The sequence below is a fragment of the Hippopotamus amphibius genome, chromosome 10 (assembly GCF_030028045.1).
Source record: "Hippopotamus amphibius kiboko isolate mHipAmp2 chromosome 10, mHipAmp2.hap2, whole genome shotgun sequence".
Lineage (NCBI taxonomy): Eukaryota > Metazoa > Chordata > Mammalia > Artiodactyla > Hippopotamidae > Hippopotamus > Hippopotamus amphibius.
Genome location: NC_080195.1, coordinates 97128401 through 97135230, shown reverse-complemented (window position 1 = coordinate 97135230; position 6830 = coordinate 97128401). Strand labels below are relative to the sequence as shown.

General features: G+C 37.9%; 1 pseudogene; it reads left to right on the top strand.

The window, feature by feature from the left end:
• Nucleotides 1-760: 760 nt before the first annotated feature.
• LOC130830258 (hsc70-interacting protein-like) lies at nt 761-1884 on the top strand (annotated as a pseudogene).
• Nucleotides 1885-6830: the final 4946 nt, after the last annotated feature.

The window sequence follows — 6830 nt, the reverse complement described above, 5'->3', positions numbered from 1 at the left end:
TGGTTTTTATCACTGTCTTCTTTGTAGAAGCATTATATATAGATGCAACAAGAAATTAGTTAATAACCCACATCTGCTGTAAATCAATACAATACACATATTAGTTTTAAAATAATGCCCAGAAACTGGAAAATCATTGTCCTTCTTCTGGTATTTTTGTCCCTTATGTATTTGTTATATTAATGCATCATTGCAAACATTAAAGGTAATTGTATCTTCTAACCAGAAAAAGAGAAACTGTTAAATAGCATGCCAATAAAGCCAATGTTTCTTCTTTTTTGTAGAAAAAAAATATTTCCCTTTAATTCCACCTCTGAAGAAAACTACAAGTAAGTAGTAGGAAAGGCTGAAACATCAGTTTAAAAATATGGTACAGCTCTACCATAAACAGTAATTTAGTTGAGAATAAGTGAAATTTATATCAAAAGGAAGTTGGGGATTAATAGGAAGCTTATAGTGGTTCCTGGAGGAATGATATATAAATAAAGGCGGTAAATTCATATTACCCTGTTAAGGAGAAACCATCATTTCTTTTCCTCCCCAAAACATTTTAGCATCTCATAACACCAGCCTAAACAAAATCTCAGAGCTTGGCTTTCCTTATCTTTAGGAAATAGGGATAACGCCAAATCAAATACAGTTAGCTTAAGAATTAAGTGAGCCTTTACGCGGTCCCGCTGAGCTAGCGCCCAGGCCTGGAATCGGGCCGCAGCCTCTGCCGCGCCCGCTGCCTCCCGCTGCCTCCCGCAGCCTTCGGACCATGGACCCCCGCAAAGTGAGCGAGCTTCGAGCCTTGGTGAAAATGTGCAAGCAGGACCCGAGCGTTCTGCACACCGAGCAAATGCGCTTCCTGAGGGAGTGGGTGGAGAGCATGGGGGGTAAGATACGATCTGCTACTCAGAAAACTAAATTGGAAGAAAATACCAAGGAAGAAAAAAACAGATAGTAAGAAGGCGGAGGAAAACATAAAGACAGACGAACCATCAAGCGAGGAAAGCGATCTAGAAATTGACAATGAAGGTGTGATTGAACCAGACACTGATGCCCCTCAAGAAATGGGAGATGAAAATGTAGAGGTAACTGAGGAGATGATGGATCAGGCAAATGATAAAACAATGGCTGCCATTGATGCCCTGAATGATGGTGAACTACAGAAAGCCATTGACTTGTTCATAGATGCCATCAAGCTCAATCCTTATTTGGCCATTCTGTATGCCAAGAGAGCCAGTGTCTTCATCAAATTACAGAAGCCAAATGCTGCCATTCGAGACTGTGACAGAGCTATCGAAATAAATCCTGATTCAGCTCAGCCATGAGTGGCGAGGGAAAGCACACAGACTTCTGGGCCATTGGGAGGAAGCCGCCCATGATCTTGCGCTTGCCTGTAAACTAGATTATGATGAAGATGCTAGCGCAACGCTGAAATAAGTTCAGCCAAGGGCCCAGAAAATTGCTGAACATCGGAGAAAGTATGAGCGAAAACGTGAAGAGCGAGAGATCAGAGAAAGACTAGAAAGGGTTAGGAAGGCTCAGGAAGAACATGAGAGAGCCCAGAGGGAGGAAGAAGCCAGATGACAATCAGGAGCTCAGTATGGCTCTCTTCCAGGTGGCTTTCCTGGGGGAATGCCTGGTCATTTTCTTGGAGGAATGCCTGGAATGGGAGGGGGCATGCCTGGAATGGCAGGAATGCCTGGGCTCAATGAAATTCTTAGTGATCCAGAGGTTCTTGCAGCCATGCAGGATCCAGAAGTTATGGTGGCCTTCCAGGATGTGGCCCAGAACCTGGCAAATATGTCAAAATATCAGAGCAACCCAAAGGTTATGAATCTCATCAGTAAATTGTCAGTCAAATTTGGAGGTCAAGCATAAAGCCCTTCGGACAAATAAAACCCCAGCTGAAGGAAAAGCAACTTAAATCACCTAATGGATGTCGCCATAATACAAACGGGTGTACCTCTGACCTTTTCATGAAGAAAGCTGGGGTGCTTTGAAGCTAATCCCTGCCCCTCTGCCCCAAAGGCAGCTGAAACATTTTACAGTGGTTTGCCATTAGGGTATTCATTCAGATAATGTTTTCCTACTAGAAATTAAAAACTTTAAACAATTTTTAAACCTTAAAAATATTTAAAACCAATTAAAAGAGTGTGTTAATTGCTGCATTTTTCTTTACTAATCCTTTGGTTTTTTTTTTCCTTTGAATTAATTTGGCAAGGAAGATACTTCAATATGTAAGATTTATTGTTCAAGTGTGAATGAAATAAAGATTTATTAGTGGGAGGCAAATATAACATTTAAACAGATAAAGTTTGAGTTGGATATATGGTCACTGAGGAATTTTGGTTTGTGTTTTTAATTGCTTTATTGTTTTTAATGATTTGCTTCTATAAGACTATTGGGACCACCAGTATTGCAGTAGGACCTGGGTAGGGACTGGAAGTACTTGGCAGGGCAGCAGCGGTCTTACTGCATTTTATATAATAAGTACCCTTGTGCAGATGCATTTAAATCTTACACTCTGGTGAAGAGATGATTTTTATAATGCTGCAGTAAAATTGGATTACTTAGCTCTGTTCTTGTCTGATATCTGAAATAAATGTTTCATATTTCCACATAGGGGAAATAAGGCAATACTTCTCTTTTTGTATTTCTGTGTTTAAAAATGTTCTTTTCAGATCAGAAAACACCCAACTCTTTGTCTGCTTTCTACTTGTTTTCACATTTTTTCCTCTTACTCTTCTTGGGCTAAAGATGGTCTTTTTTCACTAGCATTGTCACTGCTATCATCATTCACAGCATAATTGTGCAAACATATTTAATGCTGGGTTTAATTTAATGTGTAATACAAATAGTGACGATGTAGGGTAATACCCATAATAGCCTTAGTTTCTTACTTGGCCAAGAGATTTCATATTTAAGTGTTAGATTTCCTCTTTGGTGAAATCTTAACATATCAAAAGGTGTTGGTTGAAGGGATTCCCTTTGGTGTTTGGTCTCCTACTTAGGAAATACCTATTGCAGTTAGAGTTTATCTTGTAGTATTAATCTTTGGAGAATTTGAATTAATTGACATACAAAGATGGGAACCTAAATTACCTAATCCAGCATGAACATTGATGAGATTCACAGTAGCTCTTTATTGTGGAGTTGCCAGCATTGTGAAAGATTCATTGTTCTATTCAGCTCTTAAGTACTACAACCATGTCCCCACCTCTCCTTACTTTCCTTCCCTCTCTTATGAGGATGAAGAAAATGATAAATTTTCTGTTGTATATCCAGTTCTTATCCCAAATGACTAAGTCCAATCTACTTACTATCTTTCAATTTAAAGTGCTAGTGTTTAAAAGCAATTTCAAGGGATGAAACCCTCTGTACTTCGCTTATTTGAAGACTTAATGGTTGGAGCAGCGAAGTAAATTCCATGGAATACATTTCTGAAATCATAAGTTGATTCAAGTTCTTGCACTTTGCTGTACACAAGCAAATAGAAATGCATCTGCTAAGTGAGAAAAAGCTGTATGCTGATTGAGCATGCTTCCTAAACCTTTAAAAATACTCAGCATATAAAGTTAAGTTTGAGCTTACCGGGAAAAAAAAAAGAATTAAGTGAGCTAGCACACGTGAACTTGCCTATTATGATATGTCAATAATTGCAGGTTCTGTCATTCAGCTAGATACACATATTCTGGACCTACTGCCCTCAACTTACATTTTTACCTTCATTTAAGAAAGAAAAATAGAAAAAGAGAGCAAGGAGAAATAGAGGGCAGGAAGGAATGAGGGATGGAGCAAGGGAAGGAGGCAGGTTGGTGGACCACAGGAACATTTCAGTCCTTTATCTGTGTACTCTGAACACTCACATAGGCCATAACCCCTAGCAGGAAGTCATATCAGGTGTTGGGTTTATTTTTAATTACCAGCTCCCTCATTCGGGCTTATTACTGTCTATTTTTTAAAAATCATTAAAAAGATCAAGTTTATTCCATAAAGTGTATAAGTTAATGATGTTCAGTTTTTTGTGTTTTTCAACCAGCTTGTTTTGTTTTTTTCCTACTTCAAAGCTTATTAACAGAGCATCAAAATAAAGCAGTGGAGTGAATGCAGTGACTTCCAGGCATATCCCACCATGAGTGCTCCTAAATGATCTAGTTTCATCTCATACTTTCTGTTTCGTGTCCTTGGGGCAAGTTAGGTTTGTGTTATTCGAGAAAGGTTAAATTATCCTCTGCATTCTACAAAGAATACAACACTCAAGATAAAACAGCCCTTTTTTTATCCCAAGGTATAGGTAAGCAGCAGTTTCCTTGTATCTATTCTTTAATTCAGGTGTATAAATGGGGGAAAAGTAGTTCAGTAAAGAGAGGGTATAGGACTGATTAGTTTTCTATTTGAAAAACATCTTGTAAAAACATATGAATATCAGAATTAAAAATTGGCTTAAACTGGAGTCATTGCTGTCACATCCAAGAAGCCAGGCAATTAAAGGGCTTGATGCACTTAACTGTAGACATGCCTAGGCATTCAGCTCTGCCAATTTCTAACCCACACAAGCAGGTCTTGTACTATAATGGAAAAATGCAGGTGTATCTTTGTACGTGCCTAAATTCAATCCCAGGTTGAGCTTTAGATGCCCAAACAAGCATCTATGAAAAGCTGTTTTCATTTTTTCTATTTTCACACACAATATTTATAAACAAAACACTGACATCAAAATGAAATGAAACATTTTATCCCATGGCTCACTGAAATGAAAAGATTTGAATGAATTTATTAAAAATATTGGTGGTCCTGTTTAGAATTGAATACTTTACTTTTCCCTTCATGCTTTACCCTCAAAGACCACTTCAAAAGTACAAGAAGGTGAGGTGGCTATATTTTATTTTGATTACCCAAATGTTATTTACCATACTTAGAATGACAATTCAGAAATTTGATAGATCCCTACCCTTCCACTCTCAGTCCATACAGCCCAGGTGGGGCTCCCTCCCAATCTCCAGAGCATTGCCAAACTGCAGATCCAGGCCAAGGCCACTTTGATTCAGAGCTGAGCACATGACCTAAGCATGGATCACAGGACATGTGGAAGCCACCAGAAAACAGGATTCCTTATTTTCTTGTATGGAAATTGATGGGCATCCACCTTGTAACCGGAAAGAAAGTCTCTGTCTGACAATGAGGAGTGGACATAAGCTGAGCCAGAAGTTGCCTGAGAAGTGCATATGATCACACTGTCGCTGCTTTTATATCCAGACATACCGGAAAGCAGATCTGAGACCCCCGAATTCTTCAGATACATGAGTCAATAAATTCATTTTGGCTCCATTCAGTTTCAGTTATGTTTTATGTCATTTGCAACTAAATGAGCCCAACTCTATGTAGAGTGAGATAAGAGCTACTTTTCACATTGTGTTATTTTCAAATATTACCATATTAATAATAACAGTATTTGTAATTTTATAGAAATAGTTCAAATAATAGCATACCTTGATATATAAAAAATAATCCAAAAAAATCACTACTGGAGTTATAGCTTAATAAATCCCACAATTATGATTTGTCATACTTAAGAAGTAGTATTTCCTTTTTTCCTATGTATAACCATTTATACACTCTTTAGCAGGTCCTGAAAATCATGGGAGAGTATATAAAAATGAACATTTATAAAAAAAATGACTCTCTTAAAATACATGTTTGATTAATTCTGTTCATGAGTAGGGCATTAGATTGTCTTGATCTTCAGTTCTTCAAAAGCTCTTAGAGAATGAAAAGTGAAAATGGAATTAAAACCTACATCTTGATTTATGAATGATGCAAAAATTTTATCAGGCCCTCACTCCATGAAATCTCTGAGTGTTAATTTATCTCTGCTTCTTTTTAGAAAATGCCTTGAATCAAAGAATTAAAAAGTATTCATTAACATTGGTATATTTAGCCTTATCCTAATAATCAGACAATTCTAGGCTTGAGGTAAGACGCCTGTGCAACTAGTTTCATTTTCTTAATGATGCGGAGAGCTTAGAATCATTCATCTCCCTGGTTGGGTATAAACTATCGGATTGGGCTCCAGTTTTGTGTTCTGATTCACCAGTGCTTAAAAGTAATTCAGGCCTCAGGGTTGTTGTGTTGGTTCTGAAATTGAAGCTTAGTCTCTCACCGCACATTTCTCCTGTGCTATTAATAGATCTCCTTTCCCCCTTTCTTAAGTGTTGAGGGGTCCAATGGCCAAAATTTCTAATTCTCATTGTGGTCATTTATATATCTTACCAGGTCCTGTCAGAGTACCAGGTACATGCCTTATTACTAGTGTCTACTTTGAGGAATGGAGCCCAACTGTTGATCTCTTGGGTTTACTTCTAGATGCCAGCAGATCTGAAGACCCTGTTACTGAGTCTTAATAGCTCGTTGGAGACAGCCTGTTACTAGTTAGGCTGCTTACAACTGAACGATGCTTTGGAATACTTCTAAGTATTGTTAGAACACGGTTGCACCTGAAACTCTTGGGTAGTGTGCCTTCCTCTTCCAGTGGATTCCCACAATCCATAGACGTTTCCACTGAGAGCTGATCATTCTAGCAAGTATGAACCTTCTCAGTCTACATTTTTCTTCTACTTTTTCCTTGGTCCTCAACTACCTCTTTGTCTAAATGTTAGAAGAAACAGCAAAAGAGATTTTCATTTGAGGAGAATGCTATATACTTTACATCTTGTAATATAATCTGTGATATGCTTATAATACTTTAATTTTAGGAATTAAATGCTCAAGAAGTGAAGCCTCTGACCACTGTTTCCCTGGACCATTTCACAGGTTGTGTTTGTAGTGAGCAATTGTGAAAA